This window comes from Bos taurus, chromosome X, assembly GCF_002263795.3.
Source record: "Bos taurus isolate L1 Dominette 01449 registration number 42190680 breed Hereford chromosome X, ARS-UCD2.0, whole genome shotgun sequence".
Classification (NCBI taxonomy): domain Eukaryota; kingdom Metazoa; phylum Chordata; class Mammalia; order Artiodactyla; family Bovidae; genus Bos; species Bos taurus.
The window spans coordinates 76,913,136-76,928,754 of record NC_037357.1 but is presented as its reverse complement, the minus strand read 5'-3'; the positions used below and the strand labels follow the sequence as shown (position 1 = coordinate 76,928,754).

General features: G+C 39.6%; 1 long non-coding RNA gene and 2 other non-coding genes across 26 annotated transcripts in view; all 3 read right to left on the bottom strand.

The window, feature by feature from the left end:
• LOC104970537 (uncharacterized) overlaps positions 1–15,619 on the bottom strand; it is an 83,302-nt gene that overhangs the window by 2,000 nt on the left and 65,683 nt on the right. For 17 of the 24 annotated variants that reach the window (XR_009493540.1, XR_009493545.1, XR_009493538.1 and 14 more), the window contains 2 exons: positions 14,867–14,960; positions 342–5,696 (listed from right to left, as the gene is read on the bottom strand). This is a non-coding gene — a long non-coding RNA (uncharacterized lncRNA). Of the gene's footprint in view, positions 1–341; positions 5,697–14,866; positions 14,987–15,619 lie in introns of all 24 variants that reach the window. The other 7 variants (XR_009493533.1, XR_009493535.1, XR_009493541.1 and 4 more) reach the window with 5 other exon arrangements.
• On the bottom strand, positions 3,096–3,180 carry MIR421 (microRNA mir-421). Its single transcript, NR_031062.1, has one exon. It is a non-coding gene; the product is annotated as a microRNA mir-421 (primary transcript).
• MIR374B (microRNA mir-374b) lies at positions 3,254–3,348 on the bottom strand. Its single transcript, NR_031314.1, has one exon. It is a non-coding gene; the product is annotated as a microRNA mir-374b (primary transcript).

Here is a 15,619-nt window from a genome sequence, read left to right as displayed (position 1 = left end):
CTCCCAGTGCCAGAGGAAGTAGAAAGTTATGGCTTTTATTTGCTTTAATCAGTATATCTCAGTCATGGGACTGAAGGAAAAAGGATTATAAACACAGGGGCTGGGGTTACTTTCAAGTCAACTAACTGCCTTCCTTCCATAAAGCTGGGGTTTTATGTTGCTGAAACTTAAAACTCATCTCTGGGGGCCTATATTCTATATTTCAGCATTGGAGATCTGGCAGTTTTTGACTACATGAGGTCCTTTTTATGGGAAGTGATAGTTCATATATACACATAGAGTACAACTTCTGAAAACAGAAAGGAACTGAGAGGGCTAAGTATGCAATTGAAAAGAGCAACCTGTGGTCTGGAGAGTCTTCAAGAATGTGATCTCTCTGTTGAGTCATGCTTTGCAAAGCTGAGATGAAGAGAGGCTGTAGTCATCCTTTGATTTTTTTCCTTTTCTTCTCCTTCATGAAGTCTTCTACCAGCTTCTCCTGAGGAATAAATATACAGCAGCCCCCACAGGAGGGGATAGGCTGTCTGAAGGCCTGGTCACTCTAACACACTGGCTCTAAACCTTCATTGGAATATTGACTCGTTTGAAGACTATAACAAAAGAAAAAGGACTGCATGCGGTGTCAGAGGGCTCACAGAGACTCACCCTAAACTTTACCTTCCAAGTTCTAAGGGCTATTTCTTTGCATCAATTCCCAGCCCTCCTTCCCAACAACACAGGGAACATCTACAACAGGGCCACTAAACTGGATGTATCCTGACCCTAAATGGCTTTTACAAAGTGGTTTTGTTATTCATCCACTGATGTGGGCTTTCTTTTGTCTACTCTTTATCTTAAAAGCTCAATTAGATAATAGGACTGTGTCTCGTTCTGAATTAATATGTGTTTTTAAGGAACTGTGCCTGTCTTTTAAAGGACAGTTCTAGTTCACTCCTCAACTCAGAGGTTCAGAGGCCAAAGCATATTATGGAACACAGCCAACAAAAGCATGTACCATGTAATCAAGCTACATCAAGGTCAAGGGGAAATTTTGATCCTAAATCTTTTTCTGACACTTGCAGATGACCAGCCTTCTGCTCTTTCAAAGAGTTAGGAGATGGCAACAGGATTGCACCAGTGCTAAGGGCCAGCAGTCTAACCCTAACCCTCACCTGGGATTGCTGTTTATTTTCACACAGGATATGTGACAGACCAAAAGGGAGAAACATATGGCACACAGCAAAATGTCAGGCATAGAATAAGCACTTGATAGAGAAGGGAATCATTTTAGATGTGCATTCTGCCAGCCAAAACCTCAGTGCAATGGAAAACAACAGTTTTTGCATCTTCTAGTAATTTCCACCCACTGCATCCTTTCTTCTCTTGCACCTGTACAGTTGTCATGTGCCACCCCCAGATCATTCTTCAGTCACTGAAACCTATTTTATCTAGCCCTCAGTGTTCATTCCTAATCCAGCTTTTGCTATAATCCTGGGTCATTTCAATACCCAAGTAAACAACCATCTGACATCCTAGCATCATGGGTATCTTGATCACTCCAGTTTTTAAATTTTACCATTCCAAAGTTCAGTCTCTGATATAGATCCTATCATACCATTTTCCAAAGACTCAGCACCCATCCTGATCATACTAAGGCCACTTTTTCTATGTAGACTCTGACCTTCCTTCCATATACAATCTGGATACTCAAATCCATTGGTGTTTAACTCTTCTCTTGCTAGCTGTCCATCCTTCAATCATGCTCATTCAGTCATGTCTGACTCTTTGTGACCCTCTGGACTGTAGCCCACCATGCTCCTCTGTCTATGGAATTCTCCAGGCAAGAATACTGGAATGGGTTGCCATGCCCTCCTCCAGGGGATCTTCTCGACCCAGAGATCGAACCTGCTCATCTCCTGTGGCTCCTGCACTGGCAGGCGGATTCTTTACCACTGAGCCACCTGAGAAGCCCCTATCCCTCAATCAAGCAAAATCAATTCTAGGCGACCAAATGCTACTTGTGACAATGGCCCAAGATTACCTTTTCTTTTCCTGAGTCTCTAATCAAGTTTCAAACTAGTTGCTCACTTTGATATGGCCTGGATATTTCTTAAGACTCTTGTTTCTGTAATCCTGTCCCTGGTCAGCTTCCTCTCACCCACCTCTACAATTAAAAATCTCCAACACCCTTATCAGTACTGTTTCTAATTCCTATTCTTATCACTATGCCCCAGTAAAGAGGTAACTCCTTTGATCTAAGGCTAGCCCTCCGCCTATGTTCTAAGAGCCATATGTTATCATCTCTCTCCTATATGTACAATATCTCCCTTCTCCCTTGCCTTATAGTGTGTGAGTATGCTCAATTTTCTCCTATATTAAAAGGGAGCTTATATGATTCACTGTAGGGCCTTGATGGAATGGTTTAACTTGTATTCTAGTTGTCACATCTTCTAATAGAAGGCTTCTCATGAAGCAATGATTAATCACAGTAAATAATAAAAAGGAAATATGAGCCTGTTGAGTGGTGAACATAAACCAAAGGCCTACCTGTTAATGTAGGTAAGGGGTTAGCTGAGGTAAAGTTGAAAGGGGAAAACTGTGAATACCAGCAACAGGAGCAAACCCCAGACTGTGAGGATGAGTTTCTGATCAATGATCACTCTGGTCCTACCCAAGGAACAACTCGTAGCAAGTGTAGTGTAGTAACAGCAGTGGTGGCAGCAGCAGCAATGCAACATCTGCAAGTAGCCAAGACTAAAATACAGGCATGGAAACAGAGTATTTCATGGAAAACACAATATTAAATATGACATATATATGGCACGTATGCTGCTAATCCCCTTCCCCCACCCCCAGCAAACATCACTAATTAGTTATAATCCTCTTTCATACTGAGTTGACACCTGGCTTCAGAACTGTTTTTATAGAACATAATAAAGACAGGTACTATCAATTGACTGGAGATGGTACTTGAGATGAAGTATATTTGCTGTCTTTGCACTACACAGAAAAGTCCTTGGCAAAAGAATTAGAAGACAGGAGTGAGCTTCAGAAGAAAGCATATTGAAGACAGCTTGGACGTTGTAGGCAACTGGCGGGGACAAGATGAGCCCATGGAGATCACAGAGCAGGCGCCCAATTAATGTCTGTTGATGATTCATTTTTTCATTCAACAAACATTTAATGAGGCCTACAATGTGCACCGGATTAGGCACTGCGAATACAAAGATGAATAAGGCACTGTCCTTGCCTGTAAGGAATTTAGAGTCTGGTAGACGAGAGCCATAGACACGGACAATGATAATACAACCTGATAAGTGCTAGGACACTTAGCAGGTTGTATTATATCCATCCGAGTAGGATTTCTTCAGGTTGCTGTTGGATCCATGAAGTCCTCCCAGCCACCAGGGCCTGCTGTTGTTTCTGTCATGCGGTGAATGTCCCAAGAACTAACAATGATAGCTGTAATTTATAGCGTGCTTATAACACACACTTTACAATATCCTCATGAACACCCTGCAAATTAATTATTATATATTAGATTAAGAAACTGAGGTTCAATTAGGTTAAGTAACATGCCTTAGATCACATAGCTAGTAATAGGTTTCAAATCCAGTTTTGACCAATTCCAAAGTATTTTTCTACATTTTTTAGGATAACTTTATTCAGTTTAGGTATTATACAAAATTTCAACAGTTTTATATTTGGAAATAAGAGCAAATGCAATAGATTAGTGATCAGGGCATGGACAAAAGTCATCTGGTTTCCCAACCTATTTGGCAGAGGGGGAAAAAAAAAGCAGAAAAGTGACTTCCCTCTAGCATGCCACTGAAAACCTTGAGATCAGGTAGCTTTACTTTCTTTTGCAAACCCCAACATCCTTATTGACAATATAAAATGTTAAGTACCTTTAGTTAACTATGTTTTTTAAATCCTTGTCAAGGTTAACATCATTATCAACAGCTACAGTTCATATAGCATTCAGCATACCCCACATCTGTTCCAAGCAATTTACACAAATAATCCCATTAAATCCTTATATTCCCACCCCCACTCATCATTGCAAAAAGATATCACTAATTCTATTTTACATAAGAAGAAATAAAGTACCACAGAGAGGTGAAAAACCATGCTCAAAACTACATTGGTAAGTATGAGACTAGATCTGAGTGCAAGGCCCAAACTGTCACTGTACTGTTTTGCTGTCCTGCTCAGGGCTTCCTCTTCCAACCCTTCTCCCCTCCACTGCTCTTCAGCATGGCTAGTTACATAAGGTTCACTGAAAATACAAAAGGTCTACTTAAACATACTCTCCAATCAATTATTCTAGTCACAGAAGGCCATTCTCTGAATCCTCTGAGCCTTAAGGAGAGAATTTGCCAAACATTGTATTTATATTGCTTTGAGAAACAAGAAAATAAATTCAGGATATATTTATATTTTTAATTATTGTAAATATTTTTTACCAGGAGATATAAACATTCAAAAATCCTTAAGCAAAATAAAGCATTAAGACAATAACAACCAAGGCCATTTCTTCCTTGAGAGGGTATAAAAGCCTCCAGTTTTGGTAAAAAATATTTTGGAAGATACGTGACAGTGTGGGTAGCCCTGCTACTGATGAGAAGGATCAAGAACTTAGTAACACTATGAGAAGTCTGCGGCTCTTCAGTTGTCTTTCTTAGAGTCGACATTTCACATATGGCTGCCCCACCCCCTAAAAGAACTTGCAAAATCTATGCAGCCAAGCCCTGGTCTTGAAGAAACCAATGGCAACACCTAAATAATAAAACATGCAAGGATCTTTCATGAAGGTCAAGGTGGGGATGGAGGATACCCATTTGCCAGTCTGAAAGCCTAAATTTTCCCATGTTCTAATTATATCTATAATTTGTTTAACATTGTATTTAAGAGGTTATCTTCATTGTCACTCCTTCCAGCTTTAGATCACTTATCATCTTAACTACTATAGTATCCTTCTAACTGATCTCCCTGTCTAGATCCGAAAATCTTCCATAACTTACTACCATCTCAGTGACCATCAAAAGCATCCCCTTCTTAAAACACTCAAAATGAAATCCAAATTTAATTTGCTTTGATTCAAAATAAGACTTCCCTGGTGGCTCAGACAGTAAAGTGTCTGCCTATAATGCGGGAGACCTGGGTTCAAACCCTGGGTCGGGAAGATCCTCTAGAGAAGGAAACGGCAACCCACTCCAATACTCTCTCACCTGGAACATCCTATGGACGGAGAAGCCTGGTGAGCTACAATCCATGGGGTCACACACAACAAGAGTCGGACACAACTGAGCAACTTCACTTTCACTTGATTCATTTCACACTATATAAAGGTCTATTCCCAGCCCACATTTACAACCTAATTTCATGAATTAACTGTAATTCCCAATTTATCATTCTATTTCTAATCTCCATACTTTTTCTGCTTAGTCAATCTTTACTTTTTTTGAGATTCAACTTAATCATCAGTTCTCTAACCTTTGCATGTCCAGATTCAGTCAAATGATTTCTCTTCTGAATCCCACAGTATCTTGTACATACCTCCATTGTAGAGCATACCATACTGTTGTAATTCTTTGTGTACATGTCAAACTCTCACTAGGCTGAGAACTCCTTGAGGGCAGGAATCATGTTTAATTCATCTCCATATCCCCATCACCCAGCACAGTGTATGGCAGCAAAAAGACGGCAGAGAGAAGCTGAAGATGCAGAAGAGAGAACAATAAAGCAATATTCTTGAACTGAGGCATAATACAAATGTAATGAGTGAGTTGAAACTGTAGAAAGATATACTTTAGCTCAATGTTGCAAAGAGCTCTTAAAAGAAGAGTCAAACTAACTCAGGGAGTTCCCCACTACTAAGTGCCCCTACTTGGAGGCTAAAAGACTGTTTCTTGGGTATATTATAAAAGAACTTGAATTAGGGTCAAATTAAAATAACCTGTTTTAGATATGAGATTTTTTTTTTTTTAAAGGTCCTTCCATCCTTGAAGTTCTAAATCTACAACCTATGCTATAATCATAAGAGCCATCACTCTGAGCCCATGAGAGAATGGTGGCTCCCAGAGACCAGAGACTCTCTGGACAACTGCTGAGGTCTTATTTTATTCCTATTCATTAGTAGACTGTGCAATATAACTCATTTTCCAGTGGCCTGCTTCCCAGGCGACCCTTGACCCTGAAGGAAGAAATACTTTAAAAGCTTTAAAGGCCACCAAGTAGAACCACATAACCCAAGATATCTTCTATGACCTGCTACCTAAAGCCTTACATTTCTTCCTTAAACGTGACCTTAAAGTGCATGTAATCGAACCTTTCATATGGGGAGATTCTCAAATTCCACTAGGTTATTACTTCCAAAAGTATTTTCATCTTTGGACCTTCTTGAATCTATTACTCCATTAACTAGAATTGCCTTTATGCAACAAAACCAACTATCCTTGACTGCATAAGACATCTGAAAACAAACTCTCCATTTTGGAGTTGTTTCCCAGAATCTAAATGACTCTAATTCCTTTAATGCTTTTCATAGGACCTAAACTTAATACCTCTCTGTATCCTAGATGGTCTCCTTTAGCTACCTCTTAGGGAGTTGCTCTTAAAACTGAAGCAAAACCATCAAGTGGAAAAGGATTCTTATCTCTATGAGGCTCTAAGCTTTTTGTAGTGAAAACACAGTTACCTCCACACTGGAGGGTTTGAAGATTTGTAATGGTTATATATACTATAAACAATAAACAGAGTTCCCAGAAGCTTGCAGGATGGAAGAAGCATTTTGAAATCAATAGGAATGTAAGCAATTTCTGTGTACTGAACCTTGTATCCCATGACTGCTAAATTCACTGATTGTTTTGGGTTTACTATGTATAGTATCATGTCATCTGCAAATACTGAGAGTTTTACTTCTTTTCCTATCTGGATTCCTTTTATTTTTCTTCTCTAATTGCCATAGCTAGGACTTCCAAAACTACAGTCAATAATAGTGGTGAAAGTGGACACGCTTGTCCTGTTCCTGATTTTAGATTGAATGCTTTCAGTTTTTCACCATTGAGAATAATATTTGCTGTGGGCTTATCATATATACCTTTACTTTACTACATTGAGGCAGTTTCCTTCTATGCCCATTTATTGAAGTGCTTTGACCACAAATGGGTGCTGAATTTTTTCAAAGGCTTTTTCTGCATCTATTGAGATGATCATATGGTTTTTATCTTTCAATTTGTTAATATGGTGTATTACATTGATCAATTTGCATATATTGAAGAATCCTTGCATCCCTCGAATAAACGCAACTTGATCATGGTGTATGAGCTTTTTAATGTGTTGTCAAATTCTGTTTGCTAGAATTTCATTGAGGATTCTTGCACCTATATTCAATGATGATACTGGCCTGTAATTTTCTTTTTTTTTTCGTTGTCTTTGCCTGTTTTTGTATCAGGGTGATTGTGGCCATGCGGAATGAGTTTGGCAGTGTTCTTTCCTCTGCAGTTTTTTGAAAGAGTTTCAGAAACATAGGCATTAGCTCTTATCTAAATGTTTGATAGAATTCCCCTGTGAAACCATCTGGCCCTGGGCTTTTGTATTTTGGGCGATTTTTTATCACAGTTTCAATTTCAGTGTTTGTAATTGGCTTGTTCATAATTTCTATTTCTTCCTGGTTCAGTCTTAGGAAGTTGAACTTTTCTAAAAATCTGTCCATTTCCTCTATGTTGTCCATTTTATTAGCATGTAGTTGCTCATAATATTCTCTTATGATCCTTTGTATTTTAGTGTTGTCTGTTGTAACCTCTCTTTTTTCATTTCTGATTTTGTTGATTTGATTTTTCTCTCTTTTTTCTTGATGAGTCTGGCTGGTGGTTTGTCAATTTAGTTGATCTTCTCAAAGAACTGGCTTTAAGTGTTATTAATCTTTGCTATATTGTGAAAATGACTAAACTACCAAATGCCATCTACAGACTCAATGCAATCCCTATTAAATTACAAATGGCATTTTTCACAGAACTAGAACAAAAAATTTCACAGTTCATATGGAAATACAAAAGATCCTGAATAGTCAAAGCAGTCTTGAGAAAGAAGAATGGAGCTCAAGTAATCTACCTTCCTGGATTCAGACTATACTACAAAGCTACAGTCATCAAGACAGTATGGTACTGGCACAAAAACAGAAATATAGACCAGTGGAACAGGATAGAGAGCCCAGAGATAAACCCATGCATCTATGCTGCTAAGTTGCTTCAGTTGTGTCTGACTCTGTGTGACCCCATAGACAGCAGCCCACCAGGCTCCTCTATCCCTGACAAAGGAGGCAAGAATATACAATGAGGCAAAGACAACCTCTACAGTAAGTGGTGCTGGGGAAACTGGACAGCAATGTGTAAAAGAATGAAATTAGAACACTTTCTAATGCCATACACAAAGATAAACTCAAAATGGATTAAAGGCCTAAATATAAGACCAGAAACTATAAAACTTTTAGGGGAAAACATAGGCAGAACACCCGATGACATAAATCAAAGCAAGATCCTCTGTGACCCATTACCTAGAGTAATGGAAATAAAAACAAAAATAAACAAGTGGGACCTAATTAAACTTAAAAGCTTTTGCACAGCAAAGGAAAGTAGAAACAAGGTGAAAAGACAACCCTCAGAATGGGAGAGAATGATAGCAAAGGAAACAACTGACAAAGAATTAATTTCCAAAATATACAAGCAGTTCATACAACTCAATACCAGAAAAACAAACAACCCAATCAAAAAGTGGGAAAAAAGACCTAAACAGACATTTTTCCAAAGACGACATACAGATGGCTAACAAACACATGAAGAGATGCTCAACATTGCTCATTATTACAGAAATGGAAATAAAAACTACAATGAGGTACCACTTCTTACCAGTCAGAATGGCCATCATCAAAAAGTCTACAAACAATAAATGCTGGAGAGGGTATGGAGAAAAGGGAACCCTCTTGCATTGCTGGTGGGAATGCAAATTGATACAGCCACAATGGAAGACGGTATGGAGATTCCTTAAAAAGCTAGCAATAAAACCACCATATGACCCAGCAATCCCACTGCTAGGAATATACCCTGAGGAAACCAAAGTTGAAAAAGACACATGTCCCCAATGTTCATTGCAGCACTACTTAAAATACCTAGAACATGGAATCAACCTAGATGTTCATTGACAGATGAATATACAAAGAAGTTGAGGTACATATATACAATGGATTAGTCATAAAAAGGAATGCCTTTGAGTCAGTTCTAATAAGGTGGACGAACCTAGAGCCTATTATCCAGAGTGAAGTAAGTGAGAAAGAGAAATATAAATATTGTACCCTAATGCATATACATGGAATCTAGAAAGATGGTACTGAGGAATTTATTTGCAGGGCAGCAATGGAGAAACAGATAAAAAGAACAGACTTATATACATGGGGGAGGAAAGGAGGGAGAGGGTGAGATATATGGAGAGAGTAACATGGAAACTTACAATATGACATGTAAAACAGAAAGCCAATGGGAATTTACTGTATGACTCAGGGAACTCAAACAGGGGCTCTGTAACAATCTAGAAGGGTAGGATGGGGAGGGAGATGGGAGAGAGGTTCGGGAGGGAGGGGACATGGGTGCACCTGCCTGATTCCTGCTGATATTTGAAAGAAAACAACAAAATTCTGTAAAGCAATTATCCTTCAATTAAAAAATAAAATTTTTTAAAAAAGAATTTATTATGAATGAAAATGTAAACAACATATAAAAAGATATATAACTCAATTCTAGTGAACATAGGATTTGAATATACATTTCTCCAAAGAAATACAAATGGCCAATCAGCATACAAAAAGTTGCTCAACAGAGATATACTAGGCAAAACCACATGAGATACAAGATACAGATGTTCCTTGAACAACATGGGTCTGAACTACATGAGTTCATTTATAGATGGATTTTTTTCAGTACTAAATACTGTAGTACTAGATAATCCATGCACATGAGGAACCTCAGGAAGAATAGCATATATGGAGGGCTCACTATAAGTTGCATGTAGATTTTGCACTGTGAGGAGGAACAGTGCTCCCAACCCCTGTGCTGTTCGAGAGTGAACTATACTTAACATCCACCAGGATGGCCATTTATAAAAGAAAAGTGAGAATGGAGATAAACTGACATCCTCATAAATTTCTTGGTGAAAATGTAAAATGATGCAGTTACTTTAGTAGCCTGTCAATTACTCAAAAGAGTATATGGAGAGTTGCCATATTACAAAGCAATTGTAACACAAAGTAAACAACTGAGGAAAATGTCCACACAAAACCCAAAATATCGTTCAACTGATGAATGGATAAAACAAGGTTAATCCATAAAGTGGAATATTATTCAGCTAAAAACTGGAAGGAAGTACTAACATATACTATGTGTGTGTATGTGTGTTCTATCACTCAGTTGTGTCTTACTCTCTGAGATCCCTTGGACTATGGCCTGCCAGGCTCCTCTGTCCATGGAATTTTCCAGGCAAAAATACTGATGTAGGTTGCCATTTCCTCCTTCAAGGGATCTTCCCAACCTAGGGATCGAACCAGTGTCTCCTGCATTGGCAGGGGAATTCTTTACCACTGACCCACCTGGGAAGCCCAATCTTAATGAGAGGCACTTGGAAAAACGTCACCTATGATGGAGAAGTTGGGTGATATGGACACAAGCATATGTCCTCCTTGAAGAGTAAATGGACAAAAATCCACTCAACTCAATTGAGACAGTGGTGTGCTGTTGTGCGACCCCAGAGATATCCCCACTGCATTTTATATTCTGCTTCATTACAGCAATTTTCTTATTAGGCAGCGGTTGTTTTGCATGTCTGTCCCCCACCCCCATCCCCTAAGTGTGTGCTGCAGGCGGGCAGGGTCTGTGTCATCCTGTGCCCTGGAATCTGACACTACATGAGTTCAGTTCAGTCGCTCACTTGTGTCAGACTCTTTGTGACCCCGTGGACTGTAGCACACCAGGTCTCCCTATCTATCACCAACTCCCAGAGTTACACAAACTCATGTCCATTGAGTCATTGCTGCCATCCAACCATCTCATCTTCTGTCGTCCCCTTCTCCTCGCCTTCAATCTTTCCCAGCATCAGGGTCTTTTCAAATTAGTCAGTTCTTCACATCAGGTGGCCAAAGTATTAGTTTCAGCTTCAGCATCAATCCTTCCAATGAATATTCAGGACTGATTTCCTTTAGGATGGACTCATTCTATCTCCTTGCTGTCTAAGGGACTCTCAAGAGTCTTCTCCAAAACCACAGTTCAAAAGCATCAATGCTTTGGCGCTCAGCTTTCTTTATAGACCAGCTCTCACTTCCTTACATGACTATTGGAAAAACCAAAGGCTTGGCTAGACGGACCTTTGTTGGCAAAGTAATGTCTGCTTTTTTAATATGGTGTCTAGGTTGGTCATAACTTTTCTTCCAAGGAGAAAGTATCTTTTAATTTCATGGCTGCAGTCACCATCTGCAGTGACAGAGGCCCCCAAAATAAAGTCTGTCACTGTTTCCATTACTTCCCCATCTATTTGCCATGAACTGATGGGACCAGATGCCAGGATCTTAGTTTTCTGAATGTTGAGTTTTAAGCCAACTTTCTCACTCTCCTCTTTCACTTTCATCAAGAGAATCTTTAGTTCTTCTTTGCTTTTCTGCCATAAGGGTGGTATCATCTGCATATCTGAAGTAATTGATATTTTTTCTGGCTATCTTGATTCCAACTTGTGCTTCATCCAGTCCAGTATTTCTCATGATGAACCAGCATATAAGTTAAATAAGCAGAGTGACATTATACAGACTTGACAAACTTCTTTCCCAATTCGGAACCAGTCTGTTGTTCCATGTCCAATTCTAACTGTTGCTTCTTGATCTGCATACATATTTCTCAGGAGGTGGGTTAGGTGGTCTGGTATTCCCATCTCTTAAAGATCTTGTTGTGATCCACACAGTCAAAGGCTTTGACATAGTGAATAAAGCAGAAAGAGATGCTTTTCTGGAACTCTCTTGTTTTTTCGATGATCCAACAGATGTTGGCAGTTTGATCTGTGATTCCTCTGCCTTTTCTAAAACCAGCTTGAACATCTGGAAGTTAACAGTTTACATACTATTGTAGCCTGGCTTGGAGAATTTTGAGCATTACTTTGCTAGAGTGTGAGACTAATGCAATTGTGCAATAGTTTGAGCAATCTTTGGCATTATGTTTCTTTGGGACTGGAATGAAAACTGACCTTTTCCAGTTCTGTGGCCACTGCCAAATTTTCCAAATTCGCTGGCATACTGAGTGCAGCACGTTCACAGCATCATCTTTTAGAATTTGAAATAGCTCAACTAGAATTCCATCACCTCCACTAGCTTTGTTTGTAGCGATGCTTCCTAAGGCCCACTTGACTTCATATTCCAGGATGTGTGGCTCTAGGTGAGTGATCACATCATCATGATTGTCTGGGTGATGAAGATCTTTTTTCTATAGATCTTCAGTGTATTTTTGCCACCTCTTCTTAATATCTTCTGCTTCGGTTAGGTCCATACCATTTCTGTCCTTTATTGTGCCCATCTCTGCATGAAATGTTCCCCTGGTATCTCTAATTTTCTTGAAAAGCTCTCTGTCTTTCCCATTCTATTGTTTTCCTCTATTTCTTTGCATTGATCACTGAGGAAGGCTTTCTTATCTCTCCTTGTTATCCTTTGGAACTCTGCATTCAAATAGGTATATTTTCCTTTTCTCTTTTACCTTTTGCTTCTCTTCTTTTCATAGCTATTTGTAAGGCCTCCTCAGACAATGATTTTGCCTTTTTTGCATTTCTTTTTTGGGGGATGGTCTTGATCACTGCCTCACGTACAGTGTCATGAATCTCCGTCCATAGTTCTTCAGGGACTCTGTCTATCAGATCTAATCCCTTGAATCTATTTGTCATTTCCACTGTATAATTCTAAAGGATTTGATTTAGGTTATACCTGAATGGTCTAGTGGTTTTCCCTACTTTCTTCAATTTCAGTCTGAATTTGGCAATAAGGAGTTGATGATCTAAGCCATAGTCAGCTCCCGGTCTTGTTTTTGCTGACTGGATAGAGCTTCTCCATCTTTGGCTAAAAAGAATATAATCAATCTGATTTCAATACTGACCATCTGGTAATGTCTGCAGAGTCTGAAGACTCTGGAGCATATTCTCTTGTGTTGTTGGAATAGGGTGTTTGCTATGACCAGTGTGTTCTCTTGGCAAAACTCTATTAGATTTTGCCCTGCTTCATTCTGTACTCCAAGGCCAAATTTGCCTGTTAGTCCAGGTATCTCTTGACTTCCTACTTTTGCATTCTAGTCCCCTAAAATGAAAAGGACATCTTTTTTGGGTGTTAGTTCTGGAAGGTCTTGGAGGCCTTCATAGAACCATTCAACTTCTTCAGCATTACCTGTCAGGACACAGACTTGGATTACTGTGATACTGAATGATTTGCCTTGGAAATGAACAGAGATCATTCTGTCATTTTTGAGATTGCATCCAAGAACTGCATTTCGGACTCTTGTTGACTATGATGGCTACTCCATTTCTTCTAAGGGATTCTTGCCCACAGTAATAGATATAATAATCATATGAGTTAAATTCACCCATTCCAGTCCATTTTAGTTTGCTGATTCCTAAAATGGCGACGTTCACTGTTGCCATCTCCTGTTTGACAACTTCCAATTTGCCTTGTTTCATGGCATGGACCACAGTCAACTCCATGAAACTATGAGCCATGCTGTGTAGGGCCACCTAGACGGACGGGTCATGGTGGAGAGTTCTGACAAAACGTGGTCCACTGGAGAAGGCAATGTCAAACCACTTCAGTATCCTTGCCTTGAGAAACCCATGAACAGTATGATAAGGCAAAAAGATAGGACACTGAAATATGAACTCCCCAGGTTGGTAGGTGCCCAATATGCTGACACCACATAGCAGCATCTAAATCACCAAAACATGCTAAGTAAAAGAAGCCAAACACAAATGTTACATATTGTATGATTCCACTCATATGAATGACAAGAAGAGACAAATTCATAGAAACAAAAAGTTAGATCAGTGGTTTCCAGGGTTAGCAAACAGGGAAAATGAGGAATGACTGCTAACAGGTCTGGGGCTTCTTTCTGGGGGGAATGAAAATGTCTTACAGTAAGACAATAATGATGGTTGCAGAACTCTATGAATATACAAAAAACTACTGAAACTTTAAAAGGGTAACTTTTATAGTATATTAATTATGTCACAATATAGTTGTCTTGTTTCGTTTTTAAAGAAGTTAACTGCCTTACTCAGAGTCGCACTGATTAGCAGGGTTGCTAACATCAGTGTTCTTACTATAAAACATTTAATCTTGTTATTACAAAACTGAAATGACCCTTGTTAGCTATAAATCCAGACTGACACCAAATAATGGTTACCAGTATTTTGGCCATGCTGCTGCTGCTGCTGCTGCTAAGTCGCTTCAGTCGTGTCCGACTCTGTGTGACCCCACAGACAGCAGCCCACCAGGCTCCCCCGTCCTTGGGATTCTCTAGGCAAGAACACTGGAGTGGGTTGCCATTTCCTTCTCCAATCCATGAAAGTGAAAAGTGAAAGTGAAGTCGCTCAGTCGTGTCTGACTTCTAGCAACCACATGGACTTGCAGCCCACCAGGTTCCTCCGTCCATGGGATTTTCCAGGCAAGAGTACTGGAGTGGGGTGCCATTGCCTTCACCTATTTTGGCCATAAGTTAAGGTAAATTAAGTGTGCCAGCATCAAACTTCCCAATATGTGTTACACGTAGCACAAAGCATGTTGGCAAAGATTTGAGATAAAATACCACATGGAGATTAGTCTTACCGTTGAAATATTTTCATCCACTAGCACACGTAAGCCTTTCAATGACACCATGAAGTCAGATGATCCCATAATACAGCTGGGCCAAATGATGGATCTAGCAGAGAAGTAGCAGAGGCAACACTGTAAAAAACCATCACCAAAGAACTTCAAAACCAGAAAAGTACCACATTTGACCACAGGTGGTGAAAAATCTTAGCAGGACCACATCTATAATACAGAGGGGTTGCTGAGCCAACAACTAGCCACTTATTTTTAGTAACAGGAAAACATGACAATTCTGTACCAATGCAAGGCAGTAAAAAAAATTTTTTTTTTCCTTAATGGTAGAAAAAGTCTGTGCTGTGCTTAGTCCCTCAGTCATGTCCAACTCTCTTTGCGACCCCAAGGATTGTAACCTTCCATGCTCCTCTGTCCATGGGGATTCTCCAGACAAGAATACTGAGTGGGTAGCATTCCATTCTCCAGGGAATCATTCCAACCCAGAGATCAAACCCAGGTCTCCCACACTGCAGGAGGATTCTTTACCATCTGAGCCACCATGGAAGCCCAAGAATACTGGAGTGGGTAGCCTATCCCTTCTCCAGGGGAACTTCCTGACCCAGGAGTTAAACTGGGGTCTCTTGAATCACAGGCAGATTCTTTACCAGCTAAGCTACCCAGGAAGCCCCCAGAAAAAGTCTAAGACCTACCAAATATATTTGAATCACCTTGGTGACTATGGTTTAGATTAATGCTGTTCAACAAATAACAACA